Here is a 21,597-nt window from a genome sequence, read left to right as displayed (position 1 = left end):
ACACGTGGGGTCAGACGGCTCCCATATTTTTTACCACCTGTTCTGGGAATCAGCGGGTGTCCTGTTACTTTCTTGTCTTTAGCAAGAGAGCGCCAATAAGCAGACAGCTCCTGGTGCTGGAATGAAGCCGGACGGGAGGGGATGTTGTGGGGGCATCTGCAAACAGGAAGTGGTATTGGATAATCATATGCCTGGGTACAGAGTGACGGGAAGGCATTAAATCAAACCTGACGAAGGAAAGGGAAGCCAGAGTGTTGAAGGATGGGTGCCACCGGGGTATCATCCTGCACTGAAAGACAGAAGCATGAACGGGGGTTGGTTTTATGGATTTGCCAAGGTGCCAGTTACATTTTAAAGCTGAAATCTAACAAACCAGAAGTGATAAGGGTTATGGCCAACGTTGGGATGGAATCCAGTTAGGATAGCCCCTTTTAACTGAGTGCAGGGAGTGCTAGTTTAGTAATTTGAGTGCTTGGGTCTTTCCAGGTCTGCTTTTACCACTATTCATATTTACCGTTTCTCTTTACTGCAGGTCCCCTATTCATCAAGCAGACAAATATACAATTTCTAATTTGGGGTGAAGATATTTTGGACTTTGGGGAATCAAGAGATTTCACGCACACACCCCCTCTGTATTCTGGGTCTCAGAGCAAGTTAGTTCTAGATGGTTTAACTCCTCTAGTTTCCATACACATCTTTGCTTTTTTGTTAACAAGTAGGAGAAAACAGAGCACTCTACACAGGAAAAAATGGCCGTATTTCTTGTCTGGCCCCTGGGTAGGGGTTCTCATTGGCTAGACAAAGAGAGGTGGCAGGCGGGAGGGTCTAACAATAGCTGGAAGACGCCTTATCAAGCACTGATGCTTTTCTTTCCAGGGGAGTGTGGTACTTAATCTTTAGCTTCACTGATGCTCCCCAAACAAGATGTTTCCCATGGTGGATGTGCATATTGTGTCCCATTGTCTGTAGTTTTGAAAGGAAGCTAAAGTTCTGAAATATACAGAGGCTGTGTGATTAGTTGCCATGGAGCAGAGAAGAGCGGCTAATTGAAAGGGGCAGAGAGAGGAATATATTAACGTATAAACAATATATATTCAAGACGTACTTGCTGACACATCTTACAAAGGTGACAGCAAACATGGGAACGACAATGCCATCTCTTTGCTGTCTCAAAGATACCAGATCAAATGTGCAGTGTTTGCAAGGAAAAAGGTGGCCTGTGAAAATTCACCCTGGGCTTTGAGAGTCCCATGAGTTCTTTCCTCCTTAGGCACATCTTCGTCAGAGACAAGGATTCTTGCAACCTGATTAAAGCAATCAGTGACATCTTTAGGTTATGTCCTCAGTGACACCTGTCCTCCTTCTATTCCGATACGTACCCCGCTTTCTGTCTGTCCCCAGAAAACAGCCCCCCTGCCCCCAAACATATATGTAACACTCCACTCACGATATCTGAGCATCTTCAGTGGATTTGCACTCGTGTAATTGACAAAAACTTAATAGTCAGTTCCCTTTCTGTTGCACAGGAAAGACTAACTTCCAGGTCTCAGGGCTGAGCTGGATCTGTGGGGCTCGCAAGGGCAAACAGCAATAAAAACTCATTTGAGTCGGTCAAGCCAGCTGCTCTGACTCTGGCATCCACGGGGAGCGGACCTGCTGAGTATGAACAATTTTGCATAGTCAAACTTCAGTGAGGAACTGCAGCTCAAAGAAATTCTGAGCCCTCCGTTCTCCATTTATCCTGATGCTATTTAGGGTCTGCGGGTCAAGTCACCACCGCTCAGGTGGGTGGGAAAAGCCGATGGCGCTGCATCGCTTTCAGAGAACTCCGGCAGCAACCAAGATTTTTTTGTTCCACACTGGATCGGAAATCAAGTGAGCCAGGTGTCTGATCCAAAGGTTAACGGCGCTGTAGAGGTTTAAAAGCCAAGGAGGTTCTATGCCGAGAAATTCAGCCCTTGGTATTCCAGCAAGGAAGACTCCAAAGCCCTCTATAAATAGTTTCTTGCGAGCAGAGCGCTGTAATTGGATTCAAGATTTAGTGTCTGTCTGCCCATGCACTGGCTGGCTCGTCAGCAGGGTAAAAGAGCGGAGCAACATCATTTCCAAATGGACAGTTATTAAAGACCTGTTTTATTTTGGGCAGCAGAGTGAGAATGTATTGCACTCATTACCGCCAGCGATCTGCTCCAAACCCGTGTGGTTAACGCTAGCCATAAAAATGCCTCAACAGGTATGGCGCCGAGTTAACAAGCTGCATGGGTCCCATTAGGGAAGGTAAATAAGTGGCGACTGGCTGGCAGGGCATGCCCTCATTTTCTCCCTCTCTCAAGCGTCCTTCTCTAGGGCCTCCTGTGTGACTCTGCTTACACCTCCTGGGAAAGCAAGGGAATCATCAGCCAGGGCGACCGACTCGGCTTTTGCTGCTTAGGGAAGAAAGGTGAGGTGACACTGAGACCTGCCAGCAACCAGAAAAGCATTGCAGGGATGGGGGGAAGCAAGTCGTTTCTGCCCCTGGGGCAGAATCTACGTTTTGGATATGTGGGCCCTTAGCAAAAGCAGAACTCAAGTTTCGTCTCCAATGCACAGCCTGTGACTACAAACCCTGTAACTATAAACCCAGCAACTGGAGCTCCCCTACTGAGCCAGTATACTGCACGCTTCTGTTGCTCCCTGCTGCAGGACTGGGTAATTAGGTCAGTGTAAATCAATGAAAAGGCTCCAGCAGAACAAAGACAGCCAAAAGAAAAGCCGCTGCTTCAGGGTTAGCCGCCTGCCTGAGTGTCTGGCTGTCAGTGGGGACAGGCAGCAAGTTGGGAGGGTGCTCGCCTAGGACAGTTTCCCTAGGCAATGTGGTCTAGTGGTTAGAGGACTAGATCTCAGGAGACCTGGATCCTGTTCCCGGCTCTGAGATTGGCCTGCTGGGTAACCTCAGGCAATTCATTTCACCTCCCTGTGCCTCAGTTTTCCGCACCTGTGAAATGGGGATAATGACACTGCCCTCCTTTGAAAAGCACTTGAAAAGTGCTATTTAACAGGCAGGTATTACTATTCTACTTATTCCTGCTGGAACCACCTTCCAATGTTACAGTCAGAAGTAGAGGTTGTGATTCCCCTCCAAGAAAGCAGAATGTAGAGGGCACTGGGGCCCCAGCCATGGGGACTGCCCAGAGTGGGTGCAGAAAAGGAGCAACAGTGGTACCAGAGAGGGAAGGTGGCTGCAGCCGCAGGTGTTGACGGAGCACGTCAGACTTTGTGAAGTGCCTGGGCTTAGCAAATTCTGTCTCGCCACCAAACAACCAGCAGCTGGTAATAAATCCTGCTGACCACTGAGCTGGGCTAGATTTAGCATGGTGGCCTGCCTGGAAAGGGCCACAGGCAGGCCTTGAATTCCCATGTCTTGTTGCGGGGTGGGGGGCAAACTGCCTCCTGGGGCTTGCGAGGGGATGTTTTGCTGTCGCTGGGTTTACAGTGGCCCAAGGCTAGGGCCGTGCCAAGACAGCTGTAAGCCACCCCTGGGGGTGTATCAGTGGGCCGTGGGTAAATGCCTCCCGCAGGTGACCTGTGAGCCTTAAGGCCCGGGCCCCAATTCTGGAGTTAGGTGCCTTCGAGGATCTGGGCCCGGTGCCCATTAATACATAGTGGCCTCGTGCTATCCGGGCCAAGCTAATTCAGTCCCGCTCGAGCCCAGGGAGACTGTACAAACCACTGGTTCTCAAACTGGGGGGGGTCAGGACCCCTCAGGGGGTTGCAACGCTGTTATGTGGGGGTCGCGAGCGGTGAGCCCCGACCCTGGCCAGGCATGGGGCTATGAGCTCGGAGCACCGCCATCTGCGGAGCTGTGCGCCTTGGGCCAGGCAAGGCACGGGGCTGTGATCCTCCCTGCTTCCTCCTGGCAGAGGAACCACACCCTCGTGTTCCTCCGCACCCCAGGGGATTGGGGAGTGAGCGAGGAGCAACGCCAAGGTTCCCTGTATCCAGGTCACTTTCCCCACCTAGGCTAGGCTGTGAGGCGAGCGTCAGGAGCTGCTGCTCTCTGCTCTCCCAGGTGGAGAAAGTGACCCAGTTGCAGGGAGCCCTGGTGTTGCTACTTGCTCCCCTTCTCCCCCCCCACATCCCCGAGTGGTGCGTGGAGGAGCATCATTCGAGGGGGGAGCCACGCTGTGCGTGGGTGCAGGAGAAGGAGTGCAGGGAATAGGGGCGAAAGGGGAAGTGGGGAACCCACAGGGGCCGGGGCAGTGGGGGTGCCCATGGGGGCTAGGGACTTGCACTCAGAGGCTTACTGCGTGAAAGGGGTCACCAATATAAAAAGTTTGAGAAGCAGTGATAAACACAGGGACATTTTGGTTTCTGTCCCCCCAAGCTGGCAGCAGCCCCTCTCCCCAAGTCCTCCTTCCCCCGTTTGAAATACAGCCGACTCCACCGTGTCCCAGACGTGGGTGTTCTCCTCCTCTTACTGCTCCTGGCTGTGCATCCTCGGCAGACTCCGCACAGCTGCGGCGGCGTCAACACGACCCGCGCTCCCAGTTATAATGTACCATAATTCCCAGGTTGCAGCACATCCCGATCAGAACAACCCTTTCCAACATTGTGTGGTGCGGCAGCCACTCAGCCTCAGTTTCCCTGCTGGTTCCACCCAGCCTCCAACACCTTCTGGGTTGCAGAGACTTAGCCCTCCAGCCAGGTCACTTCGGGAACATCTCCGCTTCGAAGGAAAACCTGCAGCGGAGAGTCTCCAAGTCCAGGTTAATGGACTTGGGCTCTGGCTGCAGGGCTAAGAATGGCAGCATAGACATTCCCACTTGGGCTGGAGCCTGGGCTCCGAGATCCTCTCCCCCTCTGGGTTTCAGAGCCCAGCCTCCAACCCCGAACTTCAACACTGTTATTTTTAGCCCTGTGAGTCTGAGTTAATTGATCTGGACTCTGAGACACGATGCTATGGGATTTTCTTTGCCCTGTGGACACACTCATATGCTTCTACCCCTCTTGCAACACTCAAAGTCCAAAACAAGCATGAAGTAAGGTAAACTCTTTCCTCCAGGAGACCTGCTGGACACCAGCCTGGCCTGCCTTCCCCCTCCACCCACCCCACAGGTAGCACACCACACCTGCACTGAATGGCTGTAGCCCATTGACACACAACGCACAATCAACCTGTGGAACTCCTTGCCAGGGGATGATGTGAAGGCCAGCACTATAACAGGGTTAAAAGAATGAGAGAAGTTCATGGAGGATAGGCCCATCAATGGCTATTAACCAGGATGGTCAGGGATGCACCCCCATGCTCTGCGTGTCCCTAGACTCTGTTGACCAGAAACGGACAACAGGGGATGGATCAGTCCATGAGTGACTGTTCTGTTCATTCCCTCTGAAGCACCTGGCATTGGCCACTGTCGGCAGACAGGATACTGGGGTAGATGGACCATTGGTCTGACACAATATGGCCATTCTTATTGGCCCCTTCCTGCTGTGGGTGACCCATTAAACCTCATTTTACGGAGGGGTAACTGAGGCACAGAGAGATGAAGTCACTTGTCCAAAGGCACACAGGGAGTCTAGGGCAGAGACTTCCCGAGTCCCAAACCGCTATGCTAGCTCTTCCCCATCAGGTGTGTTTTAATACAATCCATGGACCTATCCTGGTCCCACTGAAGTCAATAGATGAATCCTATAAACCTCAGTAACAGCAGGATCAAAACCCACCCCCTTTTCCATTCCGTCTATAACCTCTGGCATATTACCTCATGCACTGGAGTGGCAAACAGATCTCTCCAATCACAGGGTAGCATCTGCAGCTTGATCTAAACAACCTTCTAATAATTTACTGTTAAATTACCTTAGGATAAACCCCGGAGCGTTCCACTGGGGAAAAATACTGAAGCACAGGCAACTGAGTTAGTTGCTATAGTAACAGCTATCTCCAGCTCCTATGAATCTGAAACAGGCAGACTGACCCCGGCAAAACAGGCTAGTGCCTTAAATAACCTAGGAATGGCAGGCTGCAGTCGGCATGGGTAGCCGTGACGCGTCAGTTACACACAGATCATAACCGAGCTGGTCTAACCCCATGTCTCCTAGTGTTTCACAGGTTTATACTTTGAAAGATAAGGTGTTTCCGTCACGCAGTGATTACAGATATGAATTAACCCACAGGAGACTGCACGTTCAAGAAAAATGGGGCTGATTTCCTACCAACACAAGATTTAGGCTGCTGTAGTTCCATAGAGCATCTGGTCCAGTCTACCTTGCTGACGGGAAACTGGCTGGCTTAGGATACTGGGCACTCTTACATGGCACTTTTAAAGCTCATTAAAGCCACAGTTGTACGTGAGGGCAGAATCCCACAGGCCTGGGACTCAATTTGTTGTTATGATTATTCATTCATAATTATTTTTTTACATTATGTTTTAAAAAGTTGAGCGAATTTTTGGGCTCACCAACCATCCCAGCTTGAGAATCCTGGAGATTGCAAGGTTTGTGTTTGTCCTTGATCCCACAGGAGTCCATAGGCATTGGCTCCGGCTCTATTAAGAGTGGACGTAAAGAACTGCACAGAGAGAGCCATTTTCAGCGCACACCAGCAACACGTTTTATTAGCCCTAGAAAACCAAGGAGCTATGCTCCATATCCTTGAGTGCCATCTACTGGCACCTGACCTACTAATCGACTATTCACATGTACACAGACAAAGAGCACTCTGGTAATAGGACAAGACGGCTTAGGCAGCAGCTGTGTACGCATCAACATTGACCAGCAGAGATCAGCTCTGCAGGAAGAATCACTCGTTGTCCTTTTTCCCGGGACTACCAATAAAGAAGGCCCAGTGACAACGGTGATTTTTGTGTTGTGGACACGTCCACGAGGATTTAGACTGGAATCCTTAACCCATTTCACAAAGGCCACTGAACAGCTACTCCTTCGCAACGATGGAAAGCCGCCTCAGCAAAATCACTCTAAGAGATGAAATGCTTCGTATCTGATTTCCACCCCCATTTGTGTCCTATTTCCACTCCCCCCCCCCCCATCCTTTTCCTACTCAAATGCATATTTTCAAATCTGCTCCCAGATTGGATGACTGAAACCTTTAAAACAGGGAGAGAAATGACTGGTAAATGACAGAGGATGAATTGTGCACTTTCCTGCCTGTATTTGAAGGCTGTGCTCTGGATCTGAGAAAAGGGAGGCCAAATCCTCTTTAAGGACCCCCACGCTCAACCAAGCCAAGCCAGCAGTTCCTAGCTTGCTTATTGCTCTAGGAGGCAGCTTAACTCTGATCATAAGGCCCTTACTTCACAGCCTCGAGGTAGAGCTACCAAACTTATAATCAGAAAAACAAAATAGCGCCTTCTCATCCCCTTGCATTGCTTTCTTTTTCTCTTCACACACAGCCCAGCGAGGAGATGGGGCAGGGTGGTCCTGGATTATATCCAGCTGCTTTGGCTGTGAGTGTCAGATGTCCCTTAAAGGGGTAGGATCTCCCACCGCATGCTGGAATCAGGGGAAGTGGATGCCGGTCACTTAACCTACTGTATCCCTGACTCAGGTCAGGTGACAGAGACATGGAAGAAAGTTTCACCTGATTTTTTTTCTTCCAGAATGTGAGTCCATTACCACGGGGGTGGGGGGGGGGAATCATCATTTGTTGAGCTGGCTGGAAAATGTGGAGTTTTTGCCGAGGGAAAATTCATGAGCATCAAGAGTTTCACCAGAAATTTTTGTCTTTATGGTAAAAAAAAAAAAAGAAAATTGAAATCGTTCCCCTCACTCCCCACCCCCCCGTGAGGCAGGGCTGGGTTATTATCCCCATTTTACAGATGAGGCTGTAAGGCCTAGAGATACTAAGAGACTTGACTAAGTTCACACAAGAAGTTTGTGGCAAAGCCGGCAATTGAACAGAAATCTCTCAAGGGCCAGGCTCGTGTTTGAACCGCTAGATACTCCTTCCTCTCTATTCAAGGAATCAGAATTAATTACCTAACTTAGCGATCGGTCTAGGCACTTGGGGTTGATGGCCAGGACCCTCAGTTTCATAACTCATCTCACAATTGGAGGTCTCCAGCAATGCAGCACCCTCTTGCAACATGCTGACTCAGCCAGAAGAGACCCAGCCATAGAGTTGTCACAGGCGACACGAGTTTAGTGCTTCTCAGCAGGAAAAAGATGGAAACAATGCGCCTTCCAGTTCCAAGCTGTTCCCTAGCCAACTGTGGAGTAGCGAGGAGGTTAAAGAGAAGAAAGAAATGGTTCTTTAAAAAAGCATGAACAGCAGCCACCAGCTGCTTCCCCTCCAGTCTGATTGATTTCTCTACATCAGTGGTTTGAAATCTGCTACTTGGAAGCTCGCCCTGATGCATTACCCAGCAACTTTAGTGTCTGACATCCCAGCTCCATAGACTGCACTTCAGTAAGTCAATACAGCTTGTTGTAATAGCAATATTTTATTTGCTCCCCGATAGTTCATTTTACCGTTTAATATAGTTACAAATCAAGAAGATTTACAGGTAAGAAGGCGGCATTGCATGTTACATTTTAATCAAAATGTTATTTAGCTGGTGGGACTCTGCGTTTCCCTCGCCACACGCCCACATGAGCCAGATGATCCATCAATGCCCAAGATATTATTCTTGGATACCCAGGGGGTGGGGGGGAGGACATCAAAACAGTCATTATCAAAATGCCATTCATCCAGCGGCTTGGGAAGGCTTTGATTTCAACACAGACCATGCTAGCCCATTTAACAACTGTGCTCCTTGCCCAAAAGGGCAAACCATGGAAGGCAGTGAAGCCAGCTTTTCCTGGTACTGATTGTTTATTTGGCCAGTCATCCCTCCGTGGAGTGAATGGGCGATGGAAACTTAGCGGGGATGGAGAAGAGGAAAGGCAATGAAAGGGTTAAGTGTGTGTGTGGTAGTGGGAGAGAGCCAACAAGCTGGCTGGGCACAGTTTTCCATTTAAAGCAAGAAAATCTAGGCGGCCCAACACCTCATCTGGCATAAATCAGCCCACCTCCAGGTAAGTGAGTGGCACGAATCAGCTAGATGAGAACTAGCTGCTGATGAGAGGTACAGAATTCACAGCACCATTCATTTGCATGGGAAGCTTTGCCTTTCTCATGAGAAACCAAGGTTCTTTAACCCTTACTGAGAGAGCCCCCCCGGAAAGGGGGAGGCAGGATCTCTGTGCCCTCCTTTGTTAGCATGCAACAGATCACAGCATCATTTCAGGCCCCAATGAAATTTGAACTCACAATCCTCTGTTTACAAGGCAGGTGCTCACACTCTGAGCTAGAGAGACAACCAACAACCTGCTGGTTTCATTATGTGGATATTTGTCCAATGGCACAAGACCAACTCTTCATTACAGATGTCTCCCCACATAGCCATCAGCTCATGACAGATTTGGATCACTACCACGCCAGGCCAGCTTGAAAGTGGAAGAGGGTGTCTTCTAAAAATAACAAGGGGAAAAGCTTTTGCCAGCTTTCGCCATGTGGCAGATGCATGGAACTGTTGCAATGCTGAGAAAGCTAATTGTACATTAGGATCTGTACAGATATCATTTGCATATGCTAATTTCATCAGGAAGCTCCTTGTAATCATTGGAGTTAAGTTTGCTGCGACAGGGAGCGTGCATTAAATAGCGAGGAACAATTTTCTAGTTATAGATGCTTCACACACACACGTCCCGAAGGCATAAAAAGCTAGGATTACAGAAGAAAAGGCAGGTAACTCTAAAGTGCATTGCCTGTAAGTCAGTGTGACAACCCTGCTTCCTCGCCACGTACACTTAATTTACTGCTATGTACTGTTGGCTGAACTTCAGAAAGTCCAGAGGTTCTTTCGTTTGTTCTTTCATCACATGTATGACACCCTCATCACTACAGTATCTTTAAAGCAAACCTCAACCAAGGGTTTTCGTGTCAAATCTGATACAAAATTAATGGTTTCTTGTATTTTTGAGGCAGAAAGAGGTGAAATGGCAAAACTTTGAGGTTTTGGACTTGTTTTAACCCCACATTCAAAGTGAACTCGGAGGCTGTGAACCCAAGGAAACCGAGACCAAAGCATGTTCTCGTGAGCCCTAGTGAAGCCGAATGTTAATGAGAGGGAAGGTTAAACTTGGGTGAACCTCAGTGGGGTGCGTGTGTACGGATCTGTCCGCCTTTTAACAGGAGAGAATATTAATGAGAACGGGCATGATTCATTAGCAGGACTTTGAGCTGGCATATCACATGGCATCTTTCAGCCAATCCTCTCAGAGCCCCTTGCAAAGGAAGGTTGCTGTCTACACCCTGATGTGCAGGTGGGGAAACGAGGCACAGGGAACAGAAATGACCCACAATTGTAAGACATTAGGTGAGATTCAGGAAAAGCATCCCAAGTCCTGATCAGCCTAACTTTAGGATGCCACCATTCCCTTTGTTGTGCAAGGTCTTTTACTCCCCTGTAGCAGAAGACCGAGGAAGGCAGCTCTTTCCACTTTCCCCCTGGGTGGGAAGCTATCCACCCTCCTCTCCACGTTGTGATGCTCTGCAAAGGGAAGATATTGCAGCCAAACCTGCGGCTTTTGCTTTCCCTTCCTAGGGATTCTCAAGGTGGAATGACTCTGGGCACCTGGCACAAGCAGGGCATCTCCCACTGCAGCATTCTAAGGTCCTGCCAGCTTGGTTTGTGGATTCATCCGCTCTTCCCACAGGATTCATGAGGGCTGTGGTAAAATGAGGCATCTCCCCACCGCCCCATAATGCAGTCTATTAATGGAGTTGGCCTTAATCAGCACTGTGCATAGGTTAGGAAAGTGCATGGGCAGGGCTGTGTCTTGCTGTAAAGTTGGTGAAAGAGGCTGGTCTCCAGCAGAGTCTTGTGTCTATCCATATGATAAATGGGCAAAGTTAAGGCTATGCAGGCATCCTTAATTTCACAGCAGGCTGGGTGGGGGTCTAAAGAGGCACAAAGGAGGGTCCCTGGCAAATATTCTTTCTCCTGCCCATGTATTATTTCCCATCTTTGACTCTTGCTCTAATTAAATAGAATTTATTAGGTAGGCACTGGTATGAATTGGAAGTAAGTCTACTGCAGACTATGGAAGTATTCTGGATTTACACTAAGTGAGATCAAAATATTCATCTAGTCCATACAAAAACCTTACATTAATAGATGTTAACTTTGCATAGTGATGCACTTTAAAATCAGGAAATAAAATTAGGGCTGCCTGCAGGGACACAGCAGTAGCCAATTACCCTGTGGAGCAATATGAGACCAGAGCTGGGTGAACATTTTTGGCTGCAACCTTTTCTCACCAAATAATTCAGATTCAGGTCAACAGAAACATTCTGTGCATTCATGTTGATTTTGGCTAGTTGTTTCAGTTGGAGAAACGATTCTGAGAAAGTAAAAAAAAAAGATTTCATTTTGATATTTATGAAACAAAAAGTTTTAATGTTTTGAGCTGAAACATTTCCAAATTTCCTTTGCTTTTATTAAATAAACAAGGTTAAAATGACTGAAGATGAAATGAACCATTCCATCCCCTGAAATGCATTTTTTTTTAAACTATTTTTGAGTCACCAGAAATTCCAAAAATTTCAGAACTGCCAGCAGACCGAAAAATTGGTTATTTGCACAGCACTCTGTGAGACCGCCTTAGTTATCTGAGTCTTCCCCGCTGCACGTTCACCCATTGCAGAATGAGACACAGCCTTGGCCATGACCTTTTCTAAGCTACACACAGCTGCGCAGAGCTACGGTCAGTCCATTAACAGGTTGCATCACAAAATCCAGTGTGTCTGCATGAGCTACATTTAAAAAAAAATCTTCTCTCTTTGACACATCACAACTGTTTGCTTTTTGTTTAGCAGATTACTGACAGGCTATGTAGGGATTAGTTATCTCCCTGCCAAGTTTTACGTTTTTGCTGGGGGAAATGCAATCTCTCCCCACGTCTGGAGCAGTGCTGCAGAATTCCATACTACTTTTTGGATAGAGGAGTGGCCTGCGTATTGCATTTGCCCATCTCAGGTTTTAAAGCCATGTAACATTTGGACTCCTGGATTATGAAATCCCAAGACATGTTATCACCAGCCAGCCAGATACAACCTGCCTACTACAGGGGTTCTCAAACTTTTTTTTGCTGGGACCCCCTCTGAAAATATTTCAGGCTGTGACGATCCCGCCCCCGTGTCATGCCACCCTTACTTATGTGCTGCTGCTGTGGGTGGTATTACCTTCAGAGCACCCAGCCAGCAGTTGCTATTCTCTGGCCACCCATCTCTGAAGGGCTCTGGCTGTCAGCCATGTGCAGGACTGACAGCTTGCAACCCCCAATAATAACTTCATTATCCCTTGAGGGGTCCCACACCCCAGTTGGAGAACCCCTAGCCTACTAGATCTTATTGCTTAATTATATGCATGTCAACCACCCTCTTTGCCTAACACAAGGGGATTTATGACAGCATGGCCCCCTCCTCTTGTGAGTGACCCTTCCGGCTGGGTGTATCTGCAGTCTGTAAACAGTCCCCCCCTGATATTGGGCCATACCCCCAGGGCTGCTTCCTCGGAGGCACTGGTTTTGCCCTCTCTGGGCCCTTTTAGACGCCTACGCAGTTCAGATGCCCCATCTATTGTTTAACTGTAGGCCTCTCCCTCAGCGGTCTATGGTGGGGGAAGACCCAGGCCCACCCACTACTCCAGGTCCCTGCCCAGGGCCCCTAAGAATAGCAGCCACACACCACCATGCCCCTCTAACAAAACTGCTTTAAGTTGTTTGGGTCACTTCCCCACAGCCACACCTTCCACAGTGCTTCACCACATTCAGGTCCAACAGCCAGCCAGGAGCTCTGTCTTCCTCTCCCAGTCCCTGCCAACCCTGAGCTGCCCATGGAGCACCAGTTCATCCCAGCCAGAAGCACCACCTGCACATCTCTGGCTCCAACAAAGAAGTGATTGAGAGCCCCCCGGCCTCTCCTTTTTATATGGCCCTCCTGGATGCTGATTGGGTGCACCCTGCAATCTCTCTGTTTGGTTGCTTCCCCTGCAGCCACTCTAGGCTGCTTGTAGGACTTCTCTACTGCTCCTTTCCTGGGACAGGTGTGGCAGGACCCAAGCAGCTACAGCTTAAACCCTCTATAACTGGCGGTAATAACTCAAACTCTTTGGATCAGCCTAGCACCTGATACACACATTCCCCGGTAGATTATACATGCAGCAAGTGCAATAGAATTCTTCTCAAGTAATATCCAAGCAGCAGGTCATCTCTGTTGGGGCTGGTCAATGAGAACAAGTTATGTGCAATGGGGAAAAAGAGAAACGCTAAGGGAAAAAGCCTGCTGTTGAAGTTATTATGAGAAGAGAACCAATCCATGCAGACTTGTTTATAAGGAGCTGGCAGATCCTCAGCATTGTCTTATTAAGCAATATGAAAGAATCCATGTTCTCTGTGGGTTATTAAATTTTTATGTATGAACTCTGGCAATAAACCCAGAGCCAAACTTATTTTATTTTCTCCTTTCCTGCTTTTATGGAGTTTTTATTGTTCAACCCCAGCCAAAATCAATAGAAATACCTTTGCTTTATTCACGCAATTTCAAATCAAACCCTGATGTTCTGAAGGTCTCATGACATCGGGAACCTTCGTATATCAGGGGTTTTATTTTAAAATGAGCTTTGCTTTTTATATGGATTTCTATCACAGTGAGATTTGGGGATCATAAAGTTGGGGTTTATCTATGGGAAACAGAGAGAGACACACACAGATGGCTATTATAGATGGTTATGTGTGGGGTAGCTAGATAGGTTGGAGTACTTTCAAAGGTGTTATAATAAGCAACTAAAAGTCTGGCTGCTTCTCTGAACATTGCATGAATTTCTGAATCTGCGGGTCAGGAATTTTTCTACAAAACTTTTCTGATCAGAAAATGCTGATTTGTCAAAACTACTGATTGCTGATCACACCCAGAGAGCAAAATTATCTCTAAAATTGCTCAGTGCTTAGCAGACCCCGAGGATGTAGGGGACCTGGTCAAGTCCCTGATCTGCCTGAGTCTCTTGCTGTAAATATTTAAATACATCATTGCTCTAACTTATTGTATTTATGTGCCCTAGCCACCAGGTTACTGGCTATTTGGCCAACTGGCTATTGGGGGTGGATTGGTCCTTCATTCTTTTGCAATTTTTTTCCCCAAAGGGTCCCGGTTTGATTCTGATGTGAAACAAAAAGAAATTCCAAATCCCTCAGCATTTTCATGAACCAGAAACCTTGTTCTCTGCTCACTCCTGATCACAAGATCTCATCATTCACCTCTCTCACCAGATTTCTGGAACTCTCCTGGCACTTGCTTCCCACGTTAGCTCACTGGAGTGTGAATCTACAAGCACCATCTGTTCTCCCATGCTTTTATTTTTTCCCCTGGATGACCTCAGGGCAGGAGGAATGGAGAAGGCAATAGACAAGGGGGTGCAGACCTTGTCCTAATGAGAAGAGATTGGAGGCTCTTCTGTATGGGCACAAAATGTTCTTCAGTGGAAATCAGCCTGTGTGTTGCAGTCTAAACTCCAGAGTCCCAGAACAGCAGAGATCCCTGACAGTGCGACCCTTTAACCCAACCCCTGCACTGTTCTAACCCTGCCCCCAAGCTCCCACACTCTTCTCTCACTCTCTCTACATGCACGTGGTTGGATGCAGCCCTAATCTGCGGGCTGTGAAGTAAGGAGCATAGCGGGGGGGCACACCGGGGAGAGGGTTGAAGGGCAGGGAATGGGACACTCGGTGGATAGTGCTGGAATGGTGTTCTGGTGCACGCCGGCTCCACTAACCAGCCCAGAGCCATGTGATTCTTATAGGAATGCTGTCAATTCAGAGAGAACGTAAAGTGTCCCCAAGGAAATGGGGATATTTTGTCTTGTCACCATTCTGGGCTATTATAACAGCTATGCTCCGTGTCCAGAAGGGGAGAAATCGAGTGGACGTCATCCAGAGAGGTTAACTGCTCTGACTCCATGGTCACAGAGAAATAGCAGGGAGGCTGATGCTTTGAGGATATTTCATTCACAGGGGCAGCAGGGAGGCATAGGCTAAACTAGAAGAGCTCATTGTAAAAACAATTGGATTTTTATATTACAAGAACAAACACCCTTTATTTAAGCTGGAGTGCCGATAACCAGGCGGGGCTATTAAATTCACCGCAGGGTTTCCAACCAAGACCAGCTGCATCTTAGCTTGATTTGCCAATTACTGTTCCCTTCCACTTTGTGTTGAAGTATATTGCTTTCAACAGATTACATTTCAACTTTGGAAGGTAAAATAATATCAAAATGAAATGACCCCGGCATTTATACTTCGAGAGAACATTCTTATTACAACAATAGGTGTGTTCGATAGATAAGAGAGAGAGAGAGCTATGAAAACATAGACTACTCAAAGATGATTGTGTTAACTTTATAAATGGTACCTAAATCTTCCTGGCCTGACTATTCATTGTGTCCAGACTACTGTATCCCTTTTAGGAGTCTGATTTGTCTTGCGTACCCCCAAGTTTCACCTCACTTAAGAAGGACTTGCTTACAAAATCAGACATAAAAATACAAAAGGGTCACTGAAAAATGGCTGACTTTCTCCTTTTTACCATATAATTATAAAATATATTGACTGGATATCACTGTCAGTATGAAGTTTTAGTTTGTGCTGATTTCGCTCGTGCTTTTCATGTAGCCTGTTGTAGAACTAGACAAAAATCTAGATGAGTCGATGTAACCTCTGGAAGACCTCTACATATCCCCGGGGTATGCATACTCCTGGTTGAGAAGCACTGAGAAAAGGGAGGTGTGAATGGGTCTACAAGGCATTTGAGGCCCCCCGCTGGATGCCTTGTGTCCTAACTCACCCCACCCAAAGAAAGGAGCTCTGAAGGCAGGTCCTCCGCTCCTGCTTAGACAGGGTACAGGGAAACAGCCAATCAGAGCGCAGCAGGCACAGTTAAACGGAGCTACAGGGCTTGAACTAGTCAGGTCCTGGCTGGTACCAGAAGGGGGAAGAGAGGCTCCTTGCTGGAACTCAAGGGACGACCAGAAGACATGTTCTGGTGGCATTGGCATTTGGTGAGGAAGGAGAGGAGTTGAAAACTTCATCCCCGAGCTCAGGGTGGAGAGGAAGGGGCTAGGTGGAAAAAGGTCCAGGAAATGCTGCAGCAGCAACTATTAAAGGAAGCAGCACATGGCTGCTATTTGTAGGGCCCGTGAATCGGGACCCAAAGCAGTGAGTGGGCCTGGGTTCCCCACTGGCCACTGGCAGGGTGGCCAAAGCCCCGAGAAGGGGACAAATTTCATTTAGGAGCCCAAGCACCGGGCTGGAATTTAAAGGACTCAGGGACGGGACTGAGGACATTGCAGAAGACCAACCATTTGTTGAACTTTGTTACCCCAGAAAGGGACTGAACTTGAAGGTGTGACCTGGCTGGAGAGCTGGGGACGAGAAGAACCGAGAAAGGCAAAGAGTTCCCAGAGAGGAAAGTCTTGGGGGCACGGCTCTATACCAGGACAGACAAGGACGTAAAGCTAGCCCAGAAGGGGCTGACAGCTGAGCCCAGAGACAGGGCTAAGGACATTAACAAGGGCACAGGGACAGGCTCTGTTGGAGCTTTTACCTCAGAAGAGGTTCGTCCATCCATTCACCCTATTAACTGAGTACTTAGCTGGAGAGCTGAGCCAGTGAAAACCCACCCGCCACAGCCAACAAGAGGCAATGGGAGCAAAGAAAGGAAAGAGTGCAGGATCGTATCTAGCCGACAGGAGGCGCTCACGAAAGGAGAGTGTGCACCAGCACAGGATGCTTCCGACAGCAACTCAAGCCAATGGGAAGTAATTTAGGCATATCCCCCGATACCGAAACAAAGCCAGTAACAAGTCGTTCTGCAGTTTCATCCCCGACTTTCCCCGGTCAGACTAGTTTGGCCTGGTTTAAGCTGCCTAAGATGACCAAGGACTAAAAACTGTACGAAGTGAGAGCCCTGATCTAAGAAGACGGATACCCACCTTCTGTCCCCAGACTAACCATCATGAGACTAAGACCAAGAGAGACAGGCTTTGCTGAGGTTCTGAAGTATTTTAGACCTACCAGGGTCTCCAGGTGGAAGACTGGTTACCACCTGGCAGGTGAGGCATGCGAATAAGCAGTGAGTTACTTTAAATATCTGCTTTCTCTGTCATGCTTTTGTTCTGAATAAACAGTACTTTGCTTTATGAAGGCTGGCTGTCACTGATTAACCCCGTCATTGCCATAAGAGACCAGGATGCAGGTGAAGAACTGAAGTCAGATCTGCTGAGGTGGTCACCGTGAAGGAGGTTGCAGCTCAGGTCCCCGGCCTGGAGGGAGAAGACTGCAAGATTCTCCCCCGAGTTAGCTGATGGCTGGAGGCCTGATGACTGAGTGGGTTCCCTGAAGGAGGCTGCGTGGAGGTCAGAGGTGCAGTTAATTTGGGAAGGTGATAGATAGATAGATGAGTGTTTATCGGGATAACTAGATCGATAGATACTGCAGCAGAGTGGCGTCAGAACAGCAGGGGGTATTGCCGGGTGCATGGTCAGAGCTGTGAGGGGAATCCAGGTTTGCTAGTGAGTGGAGCCTGGGTAAAAAGTCTGCATCGCCTAGTGGCATCATCTAACTCTGTGACTTTCACTTCCATGAACAGCAGACTCATTGCCAACCGTTTTGGGAAGGGAGTGGAGGATAAAAAGGAAACAGCTCTCTCTTTTATTTATTGGACTCTATTAGGCAGTTCCCCTCTGTGATGGATGCGTCTCAAACACCTGCCAAGCACCACAACACAAATACTCCAGATTGCATCACAAATCAGAGCAACAAAACACTTCCCTTAGGGCTGCGTTTTGTGGGATTTTTTTATGCCGACACCAGCTCACGCTGCAGCAGAAGCCCTATTTCCCTGTGAGTCAATGGGCAGAACCACCCCTCTACGCTCTGGTACAGTTTAGCACATTCCCTTCTTGTTTATGGCACAATTTTCTTTCTCTCCAGAGAATCCTAGCGGGGAGTTTCCAGACTGTTTAGCTGTTAATATTTGATTACGCCGTCAGTGAAGTGAACATTCATTAACTGGATTCCAACAAAAATATAAACATCAAAGGACTGAATTAGTCAGACTAGCGGAGTGCAATGGGTTGGTGTTGTTGCTTATTTACCGCTATTCCCCCATTCCTAACGTTACTGCTAAGACAGAGCCGAGACGTTATGGGGAATCCTGGGCACTTCTTGATGGACTGGAGGAGGCCGGTTTGTAGTGTAGTTATAGCCAGGTTGGTCCCAGGATATTAGGAAGAGAAGACGAGTGAGGTAATATCTTTCAGAAGCAAGCGCCCCACAGACCAGGACACACCAACTCACAGCAGCCCCAGACTCTGTCAGAACAACAGATGCAAAACCTGTGGACATATCTCCCCTGCTGCAATGATCAACAGCCCCCATCATACCTGTCGAGATCCATGGGTCCTAGCCAGGCCTGTCGGAACATGTGGAGTACCTCATCCGGTGCACTACATGCCCCAAGAACAACCACACGGGTGAAACCAGATGATCACTACGCTCTCAGATGAACTCCCACGGGGGAAATGATAAAAGACAAAAACACCCTGTCCCCTGTGGGGGGGGGGACGCTTTTCACAAGACAATCACTCTACAGCTGACCTGTCAGTCCTTATCCTCAAAGAAAACCTGCACAACACTTTCCAAAGACGAGCCTGGGAGCTTAAATTCATAACTCTAGTAGACACTAAAAATCATGGACCGGATAAAGACACTGGATTTATGGCTTATTGCAACAATCTGTAACCCACTAACCCCCACCGCCTCTTTTTGTCCTTTGACTGTGGAGGTATTACCAGGCCACTTGACCTTGAATGGTCCCTTAGAATATGTGCTAACTGCTTATACTGAACAATCTGTTAGCTCTAAGGCTCCGAGTATGTTTCCTAGACCTGAAGAAGAGCTCTGTGTGGCTGGAAATCTTGTCTCTCTCACCATCAGAAGTTAGTCCAATAAAAGATATTACCTCTCCTTCTTTGTCTCTGGGCGATGGTTGGGGATTCAGGGATGAGACAGGGTTGTTTTTTGTTGCTTGTGGTTCTTTCGTAGTATTTCTGGTGTCACCAGGGTGTTTTTGGCCCTTCCTCTCTGTCTCCTGCTTGCTTTGTCTAATATACCCTCCTCATGGTATCTGGGCCCCAGATTCTCACCGAGATCACCCCCAAAGTGACACTATGAGAGGTGTGGTCACTTCTCTATGGGTGTCCTTAAAGGCCTGAATTCATCGGAATAATATCGTGTTGCTCACTTGTTCTCCACCAAGGCTGTTGCCAATGGAAGCTCGAGCTGTCAGTTCAATGAGCTGCTCACAGCTGGTCATCTACAGCCACAGACCTTCCAGGGGAAGGATCCCCATGGAACATCTCTCATTCTAGGAGGAGCCTCCAAAGCGGTAATAGGTCTTCAGTGAGAAGCAGTAGGGAAGGAGAAGGTAGAGGGGCCTCTGCTCAATGCACACAAGTGCAACTTGAGCGGGCTCCGATACTCATTGAAGTCAATGGGAGTCCACCCATAACTCCCAGTGAAGGCTGGATCTGGTGACCGCAAAGATGTCACTGGGTAAGACTGTAACTCACAGCCGAGAAAGGAAGAGGGGACCGGCTTGGGAGAGGTGGAGAAGGAAGGAGGCCGTCTGCACATTTTGGAGGCTTTTTCAGATTAATTCCTACGGGGCCACACTCTCTCCCCCAGGCTCAGCCCCTTTGCACCTCCCCAAGAGGCATAAGGGAGGATGAATCTAGCCACAGTTTCCCACAGAGAATTCCTGTGCCGGGGAGGAATTCTGGCTGCCATGAAGCTGTCTCCTATGTTACCAAACCCCCATCTGGATCCTCAGAGGTTCCACAGAGGTAGGTGGTGGAGGGGTGAGACACAATGCATATCCGCTCTGCAGATCTTCACCTGCCTGTGGTTCCTTAGAGACCATCATGAACTAGCATGGCCGCATGGCCTCACAATCTTACGCTGGGGATGAAGCCGCCATGGCTTGAGAATCAGGAACCTGGAACTGGATCTCTGACAGCTCCTTCCTGCTCCGAAAAACTGGTCGACTCAGGAGACAGCCTGACCTTATGTCTTTGGGTTGGAATCTGGTACCTGGTGCTCCGTGCATGGCATTTCCTGGATGGAAACACCATGAGAACCGCAGTCCCTGGAGTATCCAGGGCACCCACTTTAATCTCAGCCTCTGGGAAGGGAAGGGCAACGTGAACCAACAACAGCAGTGAAGATGCAGGCAGTTCCTGTTTTACCCAAGCCTATTATCTGCCCCCTCTAAGTGCCCCTCAACCCTAGTCCCCAGTCACCTTCTTCCCAGAGCATCATAAGGCCATGCAGATAAAGGCAGCTATGTGTATGACCTGGTATGAATGGGGATGAATTACCAACCATGTTAAAAATTTTAACTGGGCAGTTGGAGAGAGGAGAGCAAAGAAAGGGAGATACCCATTTGACCCTGCTGGCGTGGAGGAGATAGAGAGAAAGGATAGGAGAACAGGGAGGATAGTTCTGACCTCTAGGAGAGGGCAGAGGGGGAACTCTTGGAATGAACATCCATATTCTTGGGTATTTCTCATGCCCTACCAACCTAGAGCTGAACTGGCTCTGTTATATCTCTTGATTTACGAGTGTAATCCTTTAGATCAAGCAGGAGAAGCACCTGTTCTTGGCAAAGGAGGTTCTGGGATCAACCTCTGCCGGTCACTGACGTGGTGCTTGTTAGTAGAGCTGGTCACATTTTTTTCAGTGGCACAGTTTTCCATTGGAAAATGCAGTTTTATCAAAATCAAACGATTTTGCATTGATTGTGATGCCATGTTTGATGGAAAAAATGCCAAATCAATCATTTTGACTTTATCATTTCATTTTTATAACGTTGAAAGGTTTCATTTGTGATAGGGTAAAACGTTTTGTTTTGACTTTAAAGTTTCAGTTCATTCGGCTAGAATTTTATATTCTGTTAAATTGTTAATTGCAATAGTATATATTATAGTCAACATTTGATGTTATACTAGAACGTTTCAACATTATTGAAATGAAATGATTTGACGTTATCATAACAAAATGACTTGAGGTTGTGAATCAAAATGATTTGGAATTTCCATTCTGCAGGAAATTTCACCTTTTTGTTCTGATTCAAAAAAGAAACAGATAAGTTCATGGAGTATAGGCCCATCAATGGCTATTACCCAAGACAGTCAGGGACATAACCCGATACTCTGGCTGTCCATAAGCCTTTGACTGCTGGATACTGGGACTTGACGACAGAGGATGGATCACCTGATAATTACCTTGTTCTGTTCTTTCCCTCTGAAGCATCTGCCATTGGCTACTATCGGAAGACAGGATACTGGGCTGGATGGACCATTGGTCTGACCCACTATGGCCATTCTTATGATTTGGAATGAAAACAAATGTTGAAATTTCAGACTTCTCCTATGGAACAGAAATTCTGGTTTCCAGCCAGATCTGCTTGTATTTACCCGACTGTCAAGCCTTTCCCGATTTCCC

The 21,597-nt window shown here is 47.9% G+C and overlaps 1 protein-coding gene and 1 long non-coding RNA gene across 2 annotated transcripts in view; one reads left to right on the top strand and one right to left on the bottom strand.

The window, feature by feature from the left end:
- Nucleotides 1-21,597, top strand: part of ASIC2 (acid sensing ion channel subunit 2) — a 900,906-nt gene that overhangs the window by 104,978 nt on the left and 774,331 nt on the right. The gene's annotated exons all lie outside the window — the stretch shown is intronic.
- LOC137148324 (uncharacterized) lies at nt 8,913-12,925 on the bottom strand. Its single transcript, XR_010918502.1, has 3 exons — nt 12,788-12,925; nt 11,300-11,382; nt 8,913-9,447 (listed from the first exon to the last, which is right to left on the bottom strand). It is a non-coding gene; the product is annotated as an uncharacterized lncRNA (long non-coding RNA).

Source organism: Emydura macquarii, unplaced genomic scaffold (genome assembly GCF_026122565.2).
Source record: "Emydura macquarii macquarii isolate MOO-44397 ecotype Brisbane River unplaced genomic scaffold, CSIRO-AGI_Emac_v2 contig_629, whole genome shotgun sequence".
Classification (NCBI taxonomy): Eukaryota; Metazoa; Chordata; order Testudines; family Chelidae; genus Emydura; species Emydura macquarii.
This window is presented reverse-complemented; position numbering and strand designations above follow the sequence as displayed.